Source organism: Lithobates pipiens, unplaced genomic scaffold (assembly GCF_037356315.1).
Source record: "Lithobates pipiens isolate NorthernLeopardFrog02 unplaced genomic scaffold, aLitPip1_a1.2 Scaffold_16, whole genome shotgun sequence".
In the NCBI taxonomy this organism is placed as follows: Eukaryota; Metazoa; Chordata; class Amphibia; order Anura; family Ranidae; genus Lithobates; species Lithobates pipiens.
In genome coordinates, this window is record NW_027507748.1 from 148,030,759 (window position 1) to 148,051,375 (window position 20,617).

Here is a 20,617-nt window from a genome sequence, read left to right on the forward strand (position 1 = left end):
AGCCGATACAGTCTCAGCTCCTATCCTGCTTTGGTCTCAGCTGACCCTGGACTAGAGCTGCATCTACATGGATCCACTCAGCTCGTCAACCAATCACTCTCAGATAACACTCTGAAAGCCTACCGGGTAGCCTGGAAAGTATTCAACAAGTTCCTGGTTGCCTCCCCGGTTGCCACCCCCACAGATGCCAGGCATATACTAGCCTTCGTCTCATATTGCCATAGTCAACTGGCCTTCTCCTTCAATACCATCCGGTTATACTTGGCTGGCATACAGCACTTTCTCTCACTCCAGGATCCTACCAAACCATCCATCTTCTCATCCCATGCGATCCGAGCCATCCTGCGCGGCATCCAGAAGCTGCAGCCGCCAGTTAAAGTCAAATGGCTCCCCATCACCAGTACCATTTTTAGGGACATGTCCACCATGCTTACCAGCTACCCCCTTGGTGTTCTCCCCAGTCTGGTTATACAGGCGGCCATTTATCTGGCCTACTATGGCTTTCTACGGCCCAGCGAGTTTACCCACAACAACTCACTCAGTCCAGTCCTTCGCAGACGTCATCTGGTTCACTGCGAGGACCACTTCTCGGTGACCAAAACCCAGCAGGCAGGTGCCAGCGTAGATATCCACCTCTACAAAACCAACAACGCCTGGTGCCCGGTCGCCGTGCTTAGTCAGCTACTCTCATTACTACCCGAGCTCCCGGACTCTAGTCCCCTTTTGCCCTTTCCGGTCAAACCTTTAACTACCTGCCAGTTCATAAAACATGTAAGGATTCTCCTTCGCAACTTGCTTCTCAATCCTGGTGAGTACTCCGGACATTCCTTCCGCATCGGAGCAGCTTCATCCGCATCCCGGCACGGGGTCCCAGACCATGTCATTAAAAGATTAGGCAGATGGAAGTCGGCCTGCTTCGCTCAGTACATCCCTAACCCCCATGCAGAGATGTCTCGGGCATTCACCCAACTGGCTCAATAGATAAGGCTGGAAACAATAAAGATCTTTTATCCCTACCTAAGTGTTTTTGCCCCCTTATTTTGGTATACCGTCCATTAGACCAGGGCACACTTCAGGTCCATTTCACATGGTGTATCTTGTGATAAGTTTGTCTTGTTCGGATACGTATCGGTCGTAGGGCTTCGGCCATAAGTAAGAAGGCCAGTATGGTGGCCTGAATTTATAGGAGGAGCCCAGGGGGTATTTAACCAGCCCACTCGCCTGTGGTCTTTGTTGGTTTCCTGTGCGTGATACCCACCCTCCCATCCCCTTTTTCAGGGCATTTCTCAATCATTTCTCTTCAAACACATTCATTTCTAATCATTGGGTATGCCCCCTTATTTTGGTATACCGTCCATTAGACCAGGGCACACTTCAGGTCCATTTCACATGGTGTATCTTGTGATAAGTTTGTCTTGTTCGGATACGTATCGGACGTAGGGCTTCGGCCATAAATATATAAATATATATATATATATATATATATATATATATATATATATATATATATATATATATGGGAACAAGGGACACCTATTAGCAAAAGTGTGTAGGCATAGGACACAGCCACTGCCACACCCCCTTAAAGTAGAATTATGCAAAATAAATGATCAGTTAAACCCACAAGTGCTTTTTTTTTTACCACTATTCCTTTATATTGGCTTTTGAAATTTACAAATGCAGGAATTTAGAAATTGGATGAAAGGTTTAGCCCTGGGGAAACACTTTTTGAAAGATAAAAAGTGCATTTTATTTACAACTATATAGATCAGACCAAAATGAGGGAGGAAAGAGGGACAGAGGGACTTTTTCAAATCAGGGCCTTTTCTCAAAATCCGAGAAAGGTGGGAGCTATGCATATATGATCTCTTGGTGGGATCATTTTATCTGGTAGGCGGCCACTTTTTTCATTTGTAGCACAGTGGTGATGCACGTGGACTTTGGATTTTTGGTTTGCACAAGAACGATTTCTTTCTGAACTATACGTGGGAAGTTGGAACCACTTACTCAACCAATATTTATGGTCTTTTGATATATTTGTTTAATTATTTGCACCCGTCGCATTAGATTCTAGCCACTTGCTCATGTGATTCTATTGCATGTTCCAGCACATACATGCACTTTGTATGGTCATTTACAGTCATTCATACACAGTGTAAAACCACTTAATTTTTTATTCTTTTCGTGGTACAGGGTTTTTTTTCCCATATACTAGTTAAATATATAAAGTAAAGACCCATTACAGGCAGGGACTGCGGGCCCCTTGGTTGTATAGCAAAGTCCCAATGGCCAGCTGTTCACCTGTGGCTACTGATTCCAGCACCACCTCTTCAGGCACTGCCAGCCTACCTGGCTGAAGCTGCCCCTTTCATTAGCCCTCCTGTCTAATCTTCCACAGTCCTCCCAGACTGACTCTGCAAGCATCTCAGACTGCACTGTCCAGTACTCTCAGGCTGCCTCTCAGTCCTCCTCGACTGTCTCACTCACCAGCCACCCGGCTGTCTTCTGTCTGGAGATCCCCCGGACATGCTTGTTGGCGCCTGCTGTCCTCACACCTGCTCCCTTGCCTTTGGACAGGACTCCTCCATCCAAGCTCCCAACTAGAGGTTTACCCTCAAGGACCCACCAACAGCCTCCTCAGCACTACATCTCCAGCTTCCAGCCGAACTCCACTGCCCCTGCTGGCCTCACCCAGAGTATTTAAGAGGTCCCTCCCTCTGCCAGCCCATTTGGCCGGGGGTTAATTGAGGCCCTCATCAATACTCCAGGAAGCTCCTCCTAACCTCCCTCTCTTTCTTCTGGAAGTTTCTGTAACGTTCCAGCAAGTAGGAGGAGGTATTAGAGATACCAGCCTCCCTAGGTCACGCACAACCTGACCCAGAATGGCTTGGCTGCTAGCCAAGCCAAACTTACCTACACTAACAAACTATGTACACTCCCATTCTAGCACACTAGAGGGTGCTACATTGATATATCATGTGATTTTGGGTCTATTCATCGGGACTGCAGAAAAGCAAAGATGACATGTGAAGTTCAGTTACCCATAGCAACTAATCACTTGTATGATAACTAAAATCAGACCACTTAACCAATGTGTTCTACTATTAGCTAAGGTTTTCCACAATTTGAGCATAGTCACTGTTAGCTGCACTGTCTTAAAGAGGTTATTAAGACACACAGCACACAGTGCACACAGGCACTGCCAGCGCCTTTGCTAGGATTACATTATGTATATACTATATGCCATTTTCTAAAATTCTTCTTATAAATACAGTTTTTCCTATCCACGATCAGCGGCGCTGTCTTCCTCCGATGTATGTATGACAGAGGATAAAATCTACCAAAAATACAATGAATAAAGGTAAGCAGTCGCACTAAAGGTAAAATTATCAAGAACACATTAAATTACACAATAGTTTTACTTTTGGTAGATTTTATCCTATGTTTATTCTCCTTTGAAAGTAGCTGCTTGATTATATTATATTGTTTTTATCTGTGGCGCAGTGTATAGATCCCATTTTATGAGATCTTATCTTTTTACTATTTGTATTATAGAAGGAGGGGCCGAGCTCTCCCTCTGACTTCTGCCGGGCGGTCACGTGACCTCCCTCTGTAATACAAACATCAGAGGAAGACAGCGCTGCGCTGTCATGTGACCGCTGATCGAGGATAAGGGAAACAGTATTTATAAGAAGAATTTTAGAAAATGGCATATAGTGTATACGTCATGTATACTTTATGTAACCCTAGCAGAGGGGCTGGCAGTGATTGGGAGCAGTAATGTGTGAACTGCTCGGAACGCCGATAGAAGGCTCACACGCAGAGCTTGCAGGCAGAGGGTAGAGGGGGTAGGAGGACACAGGAGCAGAGAGCAGAGCTGCGGGTGATGGAGGCATGAAAACTGACCATGGTGTCAGGGCTCAGCAGCCATGATGCACCGTGGTCAGTTTACATAGGGAGGGCAGAAACTGATGGGATCAACCAAGTATTGTGCTGTATAACATGCTTTAGGGCCAGTTTACACCACATGCAGTGCAATGCATTTTTTCTGCACCAAAAATGCATGGAAAGTAGGTTATATGGTTTTCAATAGCATAGTTCACACCGGTGCAGTCATTTTCAGTGTGTATCAGTTCCCCCAAAAAAAGTAGAACATGCTCCTCCACTGGACTGTACTGGAACGCACCAAAAATGCACTGGAACGCACACGTCCGTATTTAAGGTCTGGACTGCATCAAAAACTCATCAAAACCGCACTTGATCGCATCGAAAACACGCCAAAAACAGGCATGCAGAAAATCATCTGGAATGCATCCAACCTGCATTTCTATGGTGTGAACTGGCCCTTAAAGAAACAGGATCGATATTTTGGGGGGGGGGGGGGGTTAACAAACGCTTTAATGAATAAAAGAAGTAGTATTTCATGACATCAGCAGGGAAACAATGGTGATTGTTCATCAATTTTATTTTAAAGTTTAGAAGTGTAAATGCCGATTCAATTTGTATTCCAATAAATAATAAAATAATGTGGAAGTGGCCAATAGTGAATCATCAGATATTTTCCTCCACCAGGCATCTTTTCACCGCACTCAAAATGATCACTAAAAGTGCTCCCTCCATCTCACATAGGGAAAAGCCGGCGTTCAGTTCTCACTCCATCTTCACCTCTAAATTCCCCCACATGGGTGTGAAAACCAGAGAAACTCCAATAGTGTGATATCAATAACACAGCTTTATTAAAATAATATAAAATATACTCACAAATAAAAAGGAAACAGCAGGCACATAAATCAAGCTTGCTCTACCCATAGACAGCTCATGCAGCTGGGGAATAGAGCATGTTTGTTCATCTTGTATTCATTGGAAAAATAATTCAACAAATCAAATTAGTTGTTGGGAATATGGGTTTAATTTTTCTCTCATTTTTCTATATTCTTGTTTACCAAGATCAGCCTAGGGGAATTTTTTTTTAGATATCTTTTATCTTTCCTCATATGCCACTCAATTATACGAGATTTTTATAACAGAATTTGTTCAAAATGAAGATTGTTACATAATTCTGGACTTTCCATTCAGCAGTGTTCCCCTACCAGTGGCTTGGGAGACACATGTGACACTCAGGTCATTTTAGTGTTGTGCACAGAAGTTATTCAGCTGATTTACATCTCTGAAATATTTGTCTAGCTGCACTATTCACTTATGTAGCCAAAGGGTAATACCACAATACCTGCCTGAACACATTCTACTCCAACGTAAAACTGTCACCAGATATTGACCAAGGAGTAGGGGGTGAGCACTGCAACGTTCATAGGAGGGAAGAGATAATAGCAATTCTTTATAAAGAACATGTAAGGAATACATTATGCTGGCTCTTCTACAGCTCCCAGGGCTTGCAATATATTAAGATTATATTAGCAGTATTTTAATGAATTAATGCTTTTGGTAAATAACTGGACACATTTTTATTTGTTGGTAAAGTTATTAGCCTTGTTTCAAAGGCAGCTTTATGACAGTATTGTCACCTGCTGAATTAGCCACAAACCATCTACAGGCAGCAGAACTCTTCAATAAGATTCAACACAATTTTACTTTAACTAATTTCAGTACAGAAGATGCTTTTCCAGTGTTTTGAAATGTAATGCCGCGTACACACGACCGGACTTTTTGACAGCAAAGGTCCGACGGAATGAGTCCGTCGGACAATTCGATCTTGTGTGGGCTCCATTGGACCTTTGCTTGCCAAAAATCCGGCGGACTTTAGAAATAGAACATGTTTTAAATTTTTCCATCGGAACTCCTCCGAACCGAGAAATCCATTCGTGTGTATGCTAGTCCGACGGACAAAAACCGACGCTAGGGCAGCTATTGGCTACTGGCTATGAACTTCCTTATTCTAGTCCAGTCGTACGTCATCACATTCGAATCCATCGGACTTTGGTGTGATTGTGTGTGGCCAAGTCTGTTCATTCGGAAAGTCCGTCGGAACTCCGCCGAAAGTCCGTCGGAAAGACCGTCGGACCTAGTCCCTCGAAAAGTCCGGTCGTGTGTATGCGGTATAAGAAGTCCAAAGACCCATCTCTGTTAATTATTAACACTGTCTGGGGGAACATCGAAGAAGTGGGGAGGGTCTAGCTACAACTAAACCAACCAGCACCAATTACCATGCATGTTCCTTTGCAACCCAACGTGTGTCTATTAGGCCTACTAGACTCCTTGGCTCAAGTGAGAGCAACCAGAACCCTATTATGCCTCCTTTTTTTCTACGCATGGAAGGCCATTATTTTGAAGTGGAAATCACCGGTGGCACCATCTATAGATTATTGGAAGTTTTTGGTTAATTAGCTGTCCCCTTTATACAAAGCTACAAATCTTTCTCAGGGTTGTCAAAGAAATGTAGTGTGGGACCTCTGGGTTAATTCTCCTGACACTACAGACTCTTATGTTGGGTCATAATTCTTTTTATATTTGTTGTTTTCTCTTCCTTAGTGAGTGCTACCCTGTTGCCCTATTCATCCTTACATAGACTCTGCTGAGTCCATAGTGGTGTTTTGATGCGGATGTGCCACATATTGTATTGCGTACTCATCAGCACTGCAGGGACTATCTGATTGTGCAATTTGCCCCCGACTTATTTTTTAGTTGCCATGATCACCAAGAGTGAGGAGTCATTCTTTTTTTCTTTTTTTTTTTTTGCTGTATATTGGTATGTGTTACTATTTTAGTGTAACTGCCTTGTTTGCTATTGTTATTGTTTTTCTGGCCTGGGAATGCCCAATAGGCCTTGTTTTGTAACCCAATTCCCTAAATCTATGTCTCAATAAAGGAAAGTTTAAAAACTTCCCGCTACTCTAGGTTTGAGGAAAACTGTGGTCCTGGTGAATTTGTGTTCTAATTTTCCTCCCAAAAACTTTTTGAAGCATAATCCACTGCATGGTCTTTAAAGTATGCTCAGCGGGCCCAGAAGGGTCAATAAGGGGACTTTTGGATGAGCCAGTCCCCTCACTATAAGGCCCCTTTCACACAGCCGTTCCGTATGTCTGTTTTTCATCCATCCGTTGACGGATGAAAAACGGACATCCATGTATCTCTATGGGATAGCGGACGTTAATGGATGATCATCCGCTGACATTTGTCCCTGCTAAGCTCAGTTTTTTTATGATGGAAGAAAACCCTAAAGAAATGGGGAGGTTGAGGGGAGGGGGACTGGGCAGCAGAAAAATTTACAAACTGTATAAGAAGAGGGCAGTTTGAAAAATGTATTTTAATTCTGATTGCTATCTCTTTAGGTAATAACCCATATATTGCTATCTTTTTTTAAATTATTATTGGGGACTTTTTGTGTTTAATTTTATTTTGGGGTTGATTTGAGATTAACAGGTATTTCTAACTACTGTCCTGTTTATAGCACAACATTTTTTTGACACTTCTTTAATTGGTTTTTGATTCAGAGGGCTGGTATTCCGTGTCGGATTTATAAGGGGGCAAAAGGGGCACTAGAATAAATTTGAGCGTGATAGTCACTAGTTGCTCAGGAGAAAGGTAGTTAAGAAATTGGCACTGATAAAGAATTATCTGAGAACCCATGAAAGACCAAGTTCTCTGTGCCTACTGGCTGTCAAGAGCAGTATCCTCAATATGATACAGTTTGATGAGTTAAAGATTTTTCAGATGCCAAGTGCATTACCCATGTAAGGTGCAGCAGCATCACTAGGTTTGGTGTCACCTGATGCGGTAAAGCATGGTGTCACCCCCTCCCCTCCCCCATCAGGCCCTCTCCTGTCTAGCCTGCCCTTGAAGGGTGCTGGGCAAGCTAGTTTTGGGTCGGCAGCGCACTTACTATTTGATGGAGTCACCCAGGTGCGGTATGCACCCCCCGCACCCCCATAGCAATGCCACTGGTCATGTGTATTCATTTCTTACAATCAATAATATTGAGAAAAAAAATCAGTGTCTTCTTTGGAACCTAGCTTATATATATATTTTTTTAGAACAAAAGGGGTTTATCATTCATTTTGGTTTACTTTTTATTTGTCATCTAATTTCATTTCTACATTGAGGGGCTTCCAAATGTGAAGTGCCCCAGCCCCTCAAGGTCTAAATCTGCCACTGGTGATACTGCGGGGTTTTTATTTAATTTGAGGGATTATTGTTTATATTTCATGTTGATAGGGCCTTTATTTAAGTTTTGGGTGTTAAAAGTGCAAGATTCACTTTGGTACTAACCATCTGTTCTAGAAACTGCCATTTGTTTGCTGCACCATTTAAAATACAAAAAAAAAAAAAAGTGTTACAGCAGTAGCACCAAAGCCACCTCACATGATCACATGATGTAATAACTCACATTAACCATACCCTCCTTCTATCTACATAGATACAAATGTAGGCATACAACGGTTGGGCCTTTTTTTTTTTTTTTTTTTAAGGTACATGTCCCCGATGGCAGTGCTCAGCTTGCCAGGCTTTTGTAGACAGTATTTTGCCTATTATCCCTGGAATCTAATAACAGGTTGTCACAACCCCCCCTCCACCCCCCTTCCCTCCTGATAGACTTCAGTAGGATTCGCAGCTATGTTCTGATTCATTGAATTTTAGACAAGATTAGCCAAACCCTTGGTGAATCAAACCCAGGCAAATTCACCCATCCCAAGATTTAACATTCGATGAATAGTGTACCTAGGAGGTTGCGGTCCACACCGGCAATTTACTTTTGGAGGGTGCTGTCAGGCTGCTAGCAATAATATGGCAGCTGTTAATTACTCAGTTACTGACCGACATTTTTTCTTCTGTGTGTATTGCACACTGCATCAGTGTCTATTGTATTTCCACTGCAGCAATGTTTTTGGATGCCTGACAGCGGTAGTTCAGAGCAGAGAAAGATTTCCTTTCAGCTATGGTCACATGGCATAGCCCAGGGGAATACTTTCTTCGGCCACCACTGCACCTGGTGGAGGGGGTAGAGGGATTTGTACAGATGTTAGTTCTCTAATTGGTAGGGGGAATCTGTACGGAGAAAGCAGGGTCTATACTAAGGGGGTAGGCTCTATACTGAGCAGGATCTGTACTGATAGAAGGGAGTCTATACTAAGGGGGAATCTTTACTGGGGGAGAGGGCTCTGTACTGAGGTAGGTTCTGTACTGAGGGAAGCATCTGTACTGAGATTGGATCTGTACCGAGGGGCTGAACTGGGAGGGTGGTTTGTACTGAGGGAGAGGAGGTCTATACTGATGAGGGTTTTCATTACTGACAACAATTTACTTTGGAATGGGGGAGGTTAAAAAATGATTGGCCGTGGGTGGCAGATATGCTAGGTACACAGATGCACTAAGCATAGCACTCCTATTATGATTTTGGGTGAATTTTATATTTTTTAACTGGTATTTATATCTGTATACTATTTATATACTATCTTCATTTAGCAAATACCCACTTAATACATGGCAAAGGATACCCAGAGCTACAACACAGCATAAGATTCCTGCCTTGAGGATTTGGCCTTATTTACATGAGGTGTATTAAAGCATACGTCCATGCAACGGCTGTGTTTACCCACAAGTGTATGCACATCCCTACGCAGACAGTCCTGTTGATGTCAATTTGGATGCAGTGACAAAGCCACTGCTCCTAATTTGACATCTGTGTGGGTGTTGGTGTATGGCCCTGAATGCAGATGGTGTGTATTCCGGACCGTGCAGCCGCACGGATGTTAAATTGGGAGCAGTGGCTTTTTCCATGCAGCTACTGCATCCAAATCGACATACCCCGTGTGGGTAAACAGGGCCCTCGTATGGGCGAATGATGTTAACAAGGCCTTTTTCTGATTTAAACCTCAAGGGATGAGTCAGTATTCTAAGTTACTGAGCTGTGTTAACAAGTTTTTTTTACAATAGAAGAGCTAACAAGAACCTGAAAACATGAGACTAGAGTTTAGAAGTATAATTCAAAATATTAATATAATACAATTTACATTTACACGTATTTTTTTTCTGTTTTTTTTTTATATATTATATAGTTTTAACTATAACAAATAAATAAATAAATAAAAAAAAAAAATATATATATATATATATATATATATATATATATATATATATATATATATATATACATATACACATGTAGCGGATGACATTTGGGATCAAATGTCACACACATTTTAAATTTAGTTTTTGGCCTCAGGACAATAAAGGTTCTGAGGGCTAATTATTGTAGGTAGGTAGACCTAACACCAGTCTGGTCAGGCTGTGCTTAGAAGTTCTGCCTGCTCATGTGAACGGTGAGGGGCACATGACAGGCTAGAACCAAGTCTGGTTGGATGTTTATGTATCGGACCTCTTGGAGCCAATCAGCGGGAGTGCCAAGGCCCGTTGAGGAGTCTGGGAGGGGGTACTTAAACAGGTGTGGGTCACATGTTTGGGGTTCCGGAGTTGTTCGTGAGACTCGTGTGGTCTCGTCTGGTTCCAGGACTGGGGTAGCCCCGTGAGGGGTCCCGATCACGGGGTGTTCGACATCCCGCAACATGTTCCTGTTAGTGGCCCCCTGATAGACCCGCTTGGTCTGGGGTAGGGATCCGTCTCTTCCCGAGTCTCGGAAACCTGCTGGTCCGAGGTGCAGTAACTGAGGCAGGATTCAAAGTGTCCGGATGTGCTCTCGGCTTGGAGGGACACCACAGCTCGTGGAAGTGACCGGGGAGGACTCTTCGGAGGAGGGCCGGCAAGTGGCATCCTGAGAAGTGCCTGGTTACTGAGTTGGGAATGACATTGACAAAATCAGTTGATTGTTCAAGTTTTGAGTCAACGTGCTGACTGCCATGATCTCTGGCTAGAGATCTGTTCAGCCTTGAAGTACCCAGCTGTGAGTGGCTACTCTCTGAGTGGAAATAGAGACTTTGTTAAACCTGTAGTTCAAGGTGCCTGTAGTTCTTCACCCATGTCCTACACTGTGTTTGTGAAAGTTCTACTGCAAAATAAACCTTTTTAAAAGGACTTCATCTCTGTCAGTGTACAAGGCGTTGGGTATCAACCTTGGGAACCCCTAGAAGTGGAGGAGCAGGCCCGGAGAAGGTAACCGGTAAGCCCAACAAGTCAAGGCCACCCTGCAACGGGTGGTGGCCACTACACACAAAATCCCTAAACATTTCCTTTAAGGTTAAAGATTCATTTTATGTTTTAGGCAAAGGGCAAATGTTAGAGTGAGGTTAAGTAGAAGGGGTTAATTGTCTGTGTTAAGTAAAATGTTATCCTATCATTGCTAACCTTCCTAAAAAAAAAACACTGAATCCAGACCTACTTGAGGCACTATAATGTAACAAATATTTCATTAAAAAGTCGGAATTCCCAAACTGCATATTTGTTTCAGACCAGCAACTCAACGAACAGAAGCAAAAGGATCAGTATGAAAGCCACATAACTAGCAATTTCAGAAGGAGAGGTCAGGAGCTTTCATTTTTCTCTCATGATGCCTTGATGGGAATTTAATAAAGCTGCTGCACCACTTTTTTGGTTGATGCCTCTTGTTAATGTATTGCACCAAATTCATGAACCATCTGTGACACTTTTGGTTTTGACAGCACCAAATTCAGGTAGTTCTGAAATGTGCCACTTCTACAGTGTGGCTCACTAAATGCGCCAAATTTGAAATACAATGCTAACAGTTCGTATCTTACGAAAGTGAAGCTAATTAGGACCAACTCCCTTTTGGTATACAGAGAGAAACTGGCGCAGACAGATTTTGCAAAAGTGTCTCTCATGCAATCTAAAAGTGGTGCAGCAGCACCAAATTCAGGTACAAGTTCTAGACAGGTTCATGAATTTGGTGCACGCAGCTTCACATTTAGAACACACGACAGACACTTTCGCAAAATCTGCGCCAGTTTTTATGAATTTCTGGGATCATCTTTATATGTTAGAGTCAGGCTAGGGGTAAGGTTGAGTTGAATATCAACAGATGTGGAATAACTCTTTTTTCAAAACTTTTTCAAAACTTCAAAACTGACACCAAATGCTTCATGCGGAGATATACCAATGCCAGGTTACAGATGCCCAAATCTAACCTAGGGGCTTGTTCACACTGGGATTATATGTAGAAATATTTCCAATGACTCACAATAACATTGCATCAAGGCAACCCATTCATTTTGAATGGATCGCCAATGCACCAGAACACACAGAAAAACTTACCAACACTTTTCAGCATTCATTTCCCGTTCAAAATTTTTTATTTTATGTTAAAATAAATTACATGTACAGAATATAAGACAAATTATGTGATACCAGAAATAAAAAGTAGACATATTGAAGTATGAATGATACAAAGCAAAGAATAATTTCAAGATATTCACGTGGGAATGACAATAAATGGTGGCATTCATTTCCAAGCGTTACGTTACGTTGCAACGCATTTGTGTTCTAGAGGTTTGCTTGGGAGCCATTTAAAATAAAAGGCACTGCAACACAATAATGGACATTACAAGTGCCACTGCAATGCAGTCATGTGAATAAAAATAATAAAAAGTCATAGGAATATACAGCCACTCGTAAAAACAGAATGGTTAAAGTAAACCTGTCTTAAGAGCATTTTGCCATTGCTGACTTCTTAGGAAAATACTCCTTGGTCTTTATGTTCACTTGCTGACTTTCTCTTTCAGTCAAATATCAGAAATCCTAATCTGCTACTTGGTCTGGGTTAGTAACTCAGTGTATGGAACCAAGAGCACGACAGCCAGGCAACTAGTATTAGTGAAATGAGAAGTCAACAGTTAGAACCTCAATGTTTCTCCCAGGAAACAATGGATGAGCAATAAGTAAAATAGGTCAATCCAGGAAACATTGCAACTTGGCTGAAGTCTGAAGGTCTATTGTCACTGTAGTATAAATGACACCCATCTGACCATGCTGGGCACACACTGCACCTGACCTGAGTGACACTTGTATAAGCCTTGAGATTCATCACTTTGATTTAGTAGAGTCTGCAGTTATGTCTATACCCTTGTCTGGATCTGCTATCCAGCTCATCCTTGTGAATGTTTTCCATTGAAAAACTTGCATTTAATTATAGGGTCTCTGGAGTGAGGATGGTATATAAAGTTCAGCCTGGGTTGTATATCCACCTCCGAGGGCTCCTAATTGAATACAAATTTTGAATTAATTAAAAGTCAGGCAGCTAAATTGCAGCAAGCTGGATCTCCTGATCCTCTCCCTGTAATTCAGAGCTGGGATAATCTGACAAATGAAGTTGGCACATCATCTTGTGGTTTGGAGAATGGAAAGATGAACAGCTGGAATTCAACTCGAGAGTTTCACGGAGTCTATCCAAAGGCCGCCTCTATCTCTATGCCCCTCTCCCCCCTCTCCCAGTCAGACTGAAGTCATCCTGTTCACAAACCCATTTCCCTGCTGTTTAGTTAAAAAGTTATTTGAAACAACAACATCATTACAGAACATCTTGCTGATGACTTCAGCGGCCGCTGGGCCCCCTTCACTCACACAGATGGGGCTAGCATGACTAACTCCATATTACATTACTAGGACATTACCTGGGTACAGGTGATAGAAAATGGCTCATTTGTATGAATGTACTGCTCCATTCAGGCGTTTGAATAAGCATGAACCTCATTTACCAAATTAAAAACTGCTGTTGTTGGTCACTGTCAGTGGTCAGACTGCAGGCAAGAAAGAGAGAGTAAGAGAGCGAGAGAGAGCAGGAAAGAGAGAGAAAAGGGAAAGAAAGAAAGAAAGAAAGAAGGAAAGAAAGAAGGAAAGAAGGAAAGAAAGAAAGAAAGAAAGAAAGAAAGAAAGAAAGAAAGAAAGAAAGAAAGAAAGAAAAGTTGTACTATAACAATATGAAGGCTACCATTGCACTTATAAAATTGCTAGAAACCACGGATCAATATAAGAACTAAGCAACCAGCATTTTAAAGAGGAAGTAAACTTGGATTTTTTTTCCCCCTGCAAAGTAAAGGCATAATGTGCTAGTATGCATCGTGTACTAGCACATTATGTGACACGTACCTGCAAACAAAGCCCGCTGGAGGCTGCATCCATCGTTGCCTGTCTTCTTTCTGGGGTTGCGGACTCTGGCTCTGGTCAGAGCCACTTGGCGTCTGTAAGGAAACCAGTTGCTCCCGTCCATTGCGCACTCGCACACGCGCGGGCGTCCACACATGCCTATGCGCATCAATGCGCCCACGAGTGAGCGGCGGGTTGCGTGCACAAGCAGATGTGCGCCCATGGTGCCAATTGGCGCCAGAAGGCCTATTTAAAGGAGTGCTCTGATCCCAGATGGTTGCTGACTGATCTTCAGCTGTTCCTGTTACCCTGCACTCGCTGTTCTTCTGCCTGATACCTCCTGATGAACCCAACTTGTTCTGACCCTGCTCCTGGATCCTGTTCTTGCTCTGATCCCCGGCTCTTGACCCTGGCTATTCTTGTGACCTCGCCTCTGCCTGCTGACTCGTACCTCGTTGCCCGCCTGCTGCCGAACCTGGCTTCCCTCAAGACCCTGCCCTCACTGCTGTCCATCCTGCCTGTGCCTGCTACCTAGATCCTGCGACCTTCTGCGATCTCCTGCTGCAAGCCTATCAAGAACCTAACTACACTGCATGCTCCAGTTCCACTGTTCCTGCGGAGCTCCCCTTTAAGCCCAGCTGATCCTTGGTACCAGACGATCCATCCTGTCCCGACGGCTCACCTGCCTGTCCAAGATTGCTTCCTCTGCTGCAAAGCTCCAGGCCCACAGTTGCAGGCACTTGTGTTACTTCTGGCCCTTAGTTCCCTCTGTTCCACTCCCAGTGGGGTCTGGGCGGGAGATACAAGAGAGGCCGACCTTGTCAACTCAGTCTCCTCCAAGGTACGTGACAGCATCACTGCCGCACATGCGCGCTGGAGCCGCCGGCCATGGCACGTGCTTCTGAAGAAACGTCACAGGTAGCCGTTTCTTCAGAGTGCATATACAGATGATACCATCAGCGCAGTATACAATAAATATCTCCTAAACGGTGCACGTTTAGAAATATTTACAGTACCTATGGGTAAGCCTTATTCTAGGCTTACCTATAGGTACAAAGTATACAGGAAGGTTTACTTCCTATTTAGAGGAGATTTTTTATTTTTTTTTATAAAGTCTCTCTTTCTCTCGCTCTCTCCCTTCTGTAGCTGATGACTTAAAAAAAAAAAAAAAGACACAAGGGCAGGAATAAAGCGCTGTCCTCACCCCGGCCAGTCCCCAGTGCCAACGTGTTTTCTGTGGGCAGTCTAGTGTGATTACTTGCAGCTAAATAGCCAGCCCTCACTGAGCATGTGCGAGTCACGCTGCACTGTGTGAATGGTCCTGCAGCTTCCTGGGACCTGTGATGTGTCCCAGGAGGGAAGGGGAGATGTGGGACTTCTGGTGGATTCGCTTAGGTGATTTCAGTGGATGTGGAAGAGACTAACTGACAAAACTAGGTACCCCTCTAAAAAAAAAAAAAAATGTCCAAAACTGTTAGAGAAGTGGGGGAGGAGGACATAAAGTAGAACTTCCCTTTTTAGGTGAAATTCTGCTTTAATATTCAAACTATTTATATGAACAGTCTCAACATCTTTAGTAAATCAGAAGCATATAGAGAGAGAGAGATGATAGATTAGATGGATAGATATATGCTGATTTACTAATGCAATTGATAATACTCACACAATACATTTTGCAAGATTTGCTTCCATCATTCAATCTGATGTGAAAAAAAAACAATCCCTGTTTACTTATTTTATCTACACACAAATGGATAGTGGAAGTTATTATTCAAACAATTTATATGAACATTCTCTACTTCTTTATTAAATCAACATAAACATAAATATATTCACTGATCAGCCATAACATTATGACCACCCACCTAATATTGAAGAGGTCCCTCTTGTGCTGCCAAAACAACCCTGACTTATTAAGACATGGACTCCATTAGACTTCTGAAGGTATGCATGGTATCTGGCACTAAGCCACTGGTAGCAGGTCCCTTAAAGTCGCGAGGTGCACCCTGGTTCCATCTCTCCCAGCAAATGATGCACACACGTCCTGCCACAGGCCAGCTTTGGTTCCCCTGCTCCCTACATGCATCGGTGAGCCTTGGCCACCCATGACCCTGTCACCAGTTTTTCTTTATTGGCTTCTATTGACTATTTTTGATAAGTCCTGACCACTACAGACCAGGAACATCCCAAAAGACCTGCAGTTTTGGAGTTGCCCTAACCCAGTTGTCTAGCCATTACAGTGTGACCCTTGTCAAATTCGCTCAAATCCTTACACTTGCCCGTTTTTATTTTTTTACTTTTAACACATCAGCTTCAGGGGCAACATGTTCACTTGCTGCCTAATATATCCCACCCACTTTCAAATTACATGGTAACAAGATAATCAATGTTATTCCCTTCCCCTGTCAGTGGTCATAGATAGATAGATATATACATACATACATACATACATAATTTTTATCATATATCTTAAATGATAAAGACAGAATATCAACCAAAAATTCAGAAAAAAAATATGATACAAATGTTATAAATTGAGTTGAAGTTCAGTGAATAAAATAAGTAATTGGTCCCAAAGCAAAACATGACTCAGTACTTGGTTAACCCCCCTGACGGTATTCCCGAGTCTGGCTCGGGGTGGAATTTTTATACCAAAAGCGGTATCCCCGAGCCAGACTCGGGACTGCAACGCTGGATCCAGGAGGAGGTTTACTTACCTTCTCCCTCGGATCCAGCGTTGTCTCCCCGCTGTACGAGCGAGCCGCGTCTCGCTCGATCTATCACGGACCCGATCTCCGTTCCCTGCGAGCGTTGCGACACACGGGGACGGAGATCGGCGCCAAATTCAAAAAGTGAAACACACAGTATACATACAGTATAATGTAATCTTACAGATTACATTGCTGTATGTAAATATTTCCCCTCCCCTTTGTCCCTAGTGGTCTGCCCAGTGCCCTGCATGCAGTTTTATATAATAAAAACTGTTCTTTATGCCTGGAAACTGGAGATTGTCCATAGCAACCAAACTGTCACTTTACATCAAAAATGGTTTTAGACCAGCTAGAAAACAGCGATAATAAATTGGAATCACTCTCAGAATTGAGCGATAGCGATTTGTGGGGAGAGCCGTCATCAAATACTGAAAAGTAATGACAGTGACAATTCTGCAACTGAGCAAATTTCAGTGTTTTTGATTTGCTTACATTATTGAATAATTTTTATTATTGTTATATTATTATTTGGTACAATTATTTATAGTTATTTATTATATTATAATTTATGATTTTATTTTTCAAACTTTATCATACCCGGGATGTCTGCTAGACTCTGGTTTGGACAGATTTAAGAGAGTTATTCCTAAGAATTACAGGACTACAATATAAAACGCCAAATTTTCATGCAAAATAATGGTACCGCTTTTAGCACCTAAAATCCGAAATAATCGTACTGCCAGGGAGGTTAAGAAACCTTTGTTGGCAAGCATAGAGGTCTTGTAGTTGGTTACCAGATTTGCACACATCTCAGGAGGGATTTTGGTCCACTCTTCTTTACAGATCTTCTCTAAATCTTTAAGGTTTTTTTGGCTGTCACTTGGCAACTCGAAGTTTCAGCTCTCACCATAAATTTTCTGTAGGATTAAGGTCTGAAGACTGGCTAGGCCACTACATGACCATAATGTGCTTCTTCTTGAGACACTCCTTTGTTGCCTTAGCAGTAATTTTTGGGTCATTCTGATGCTGAAAGACCCATCCTTGACCCATCTTCAGTGTTCTGGCTGAGGGAAGAAGGTTCTCATCCATAATTTTAAAATACATGGTCCTGTTCATTAGCCCCTCAATGGGGCGAGGCTGGCCTTTAGTAGAGATACAGCCCCAAAGCATAATGTTTTCACCTCTGTGCTTGACTGTATGGATGGTGTTCTTAGTGTCATAGACAGCTTTTTCTTTTCTCGAGTGTCGAGTTAATGCCAAAGAGCTTAATTTTGGTCTCATCTGACCACAGCACTCTCTCCCAATCCTTCTCTGAATCATTTAGATGTTCATTGCAAACTTCAGACAGGCATGTACATGTGCCATCTTGAGGAAGGGGGCTTTTTGGGTGCTACAGGATTACAATCCATGGTGCCGTATTGTGTTACCAATGGTTTGTTCTGTGTCTGTGGTCTCAACTGACTTGAGATCATTCACAAGCTCCTCCAGTCTAGTTCTGGGCAGATCCCTCATGTTTCTCATGATCATCCTTACCCCACGAGGCAAAATCTTGCATGGAGCTCCAGACCAAGGGTGATTTGTGGTTATTTTGTACACTTGCCTCCTTCTCACCAAGCTTCTTGCTGATGGTCTTGTAGCCCATTCCAGCCTTGTGCAGGTCTACAATCTTGTCCCTAACGTCCTTTGACAGCTCTTTGGTCTTGCCCATGATGGTGAGGTTTGAATGTAAGAAAGAAATTCTGTGAACAGGTGTCTTTTATACACATAACAAGTTGTTGTTAGGAGAACCTTCTTAACCACTTCCCACCCGGCCAATGCGTATATACGGCCGGGTGGGAGCCGCCTGCTCCTGATAGGACGTTTGGGAACGTCATTCAGGAGCAGCGGGATCGCGCGCGCGCGCGCCCGCGCAGCGGCGCGATCCCGATGTGCTCGTGTCACCCGGACACGGCACATCTCAGATCGGCAGGAGGGCTCTGTGATTGGCCCTCCTGATCACATGACGGCCGTGTCCAATCACGGCCGTCATGTGATGTAAACAAACAGCCGGTTGCTAGGCAATCGGCTCTCCTCTCCTCACACGGAAGTCACCGCTGAGGAGAAGAGAGCAGATCGCTGCAGCCGGTTGATGATCAGTGAGTATGGGCTGCTTTTTACAGCTTTTTACTCACTGATCATCAGTGTAGTGTACACACACAACACACCACACAGTACAAACACAGTCCCCACATATGTCCCCAAAACACACATGTCCCCAAAACATACATGTCCCCAAATAATAAAAACACATGTCCCTAATAATAAAAACATGTCCCCCACATATGTCCCACTAAAATCACATGTCCCAATGATTATCTGCACACATATGTACGTGATCACCTGCACACATATGTACATGATCATTTGCGTACATATGTCCGTGATCACACAAACCAATTATTATACACTTAACGGAATTTTTTTTACCAAAAACATGTAGCAGAATACATTTTGGCTTAAATTTATGACAAAATTTGATTTTATTGGATTTCTTTTCAAATAGAAAAAAGAAAATATAGTTTTTTTTCCAAATTTCCGCTATTTTTGCGCTTATATCGCAAAAAAAAAAAAACGGAGTCGTGAATAAATAACACCAAAATAAAGCTCTATTTGTGCGAAAAAAATGATAACAATTTCATTTGGGTACAGTGTAGCATGACCGTGCAATTGTCACTGAAAGAGCGAGAGCGCTGAAAGCTGAAAATTGGGCTGGGAAGGAAGGGGGTGAAAGTGCCCTGTATTGTAGTGGTTAAATTGACAGAACTAATCTGTGTACCACATGAGCACATATTGTAGCCAGTCTGTGGGAGCCAGAATTATTGCTGGTTGATAGGTGATCAAATACATTATTCTACTCACTGAACTGAAACTCAGTTTATAACATTTGTACCATGTGCTTTTTCAGGTTTTTGGTTGATATTCTGTCTCTATAATTTAAAAAAATGTATGATAAAAACAATAGACCATTCATTTCTTTGTAAGTGGACACAATCTGCAGGGGATCTAATAATTATTTCCCCCACTGTAGATAGATAGATAGATAGATAGATAGATAGATAGATAGATAGATAGATAGATAGATAGATAGATAGATAGATAGCAGGGACGTGCAGTCAGGGGAGGCAGGTAAGGCCATGAACATTAATTTTATTTTATTTTTTAAATCAAGCTTCGAGGGTCATAGCTTGACGACCTGAGGTCACAGAGACCACAAATTGGAGAGTAGGTAGCCTAAGTCCTACCCCACCACTTGTATAAACATGCGGGGCTCCTACGACCTATGGTTTCGGAGATACAGGGCTCCTTGCACAGCCTGTCAGAAGCTACATATAGAGCGGCAAGTTTCAATACAAGCTGGCACACTCTGTTTGCAGAAGACTGAGAGGATGAGCTCACAGTGCCTCTCACTTCTTGTCAGAGGCACTGAGCTCAATGGACAGCTTGGAGTCTTGGACCAATGGTAAACTACCATTAGCCCCAGCTATCCAATAAAAATGCTCCAGTGGAGGCACACCTCTCACTGCAGTGTCATAGAAGGGGCATGTGTCTAAAAGACACATGCTCCCTTCAAGCCCAGCCCTCTTAACTAGAAGGAAATAACATGTTTATGGATATAAGGTTTACCCACAATCCCATTTTTTTTCTCACACAGTTAAGAGGGAAAATGAGAATCTGCTGCTGTTGAAAAGGTACTGTTATAATAACGCTAAATCATATATCATTATGCTATATGTTATAACATAATAATGTATTATTTATCTATTTACTGTGAAATTATTGGTTTGAAGTTAGAACTTCAAACTTCAGTAATTTGTCCATTAAGCCACCTGCTTGAGTACAGTTTTTGAAAATATAGTAAATTA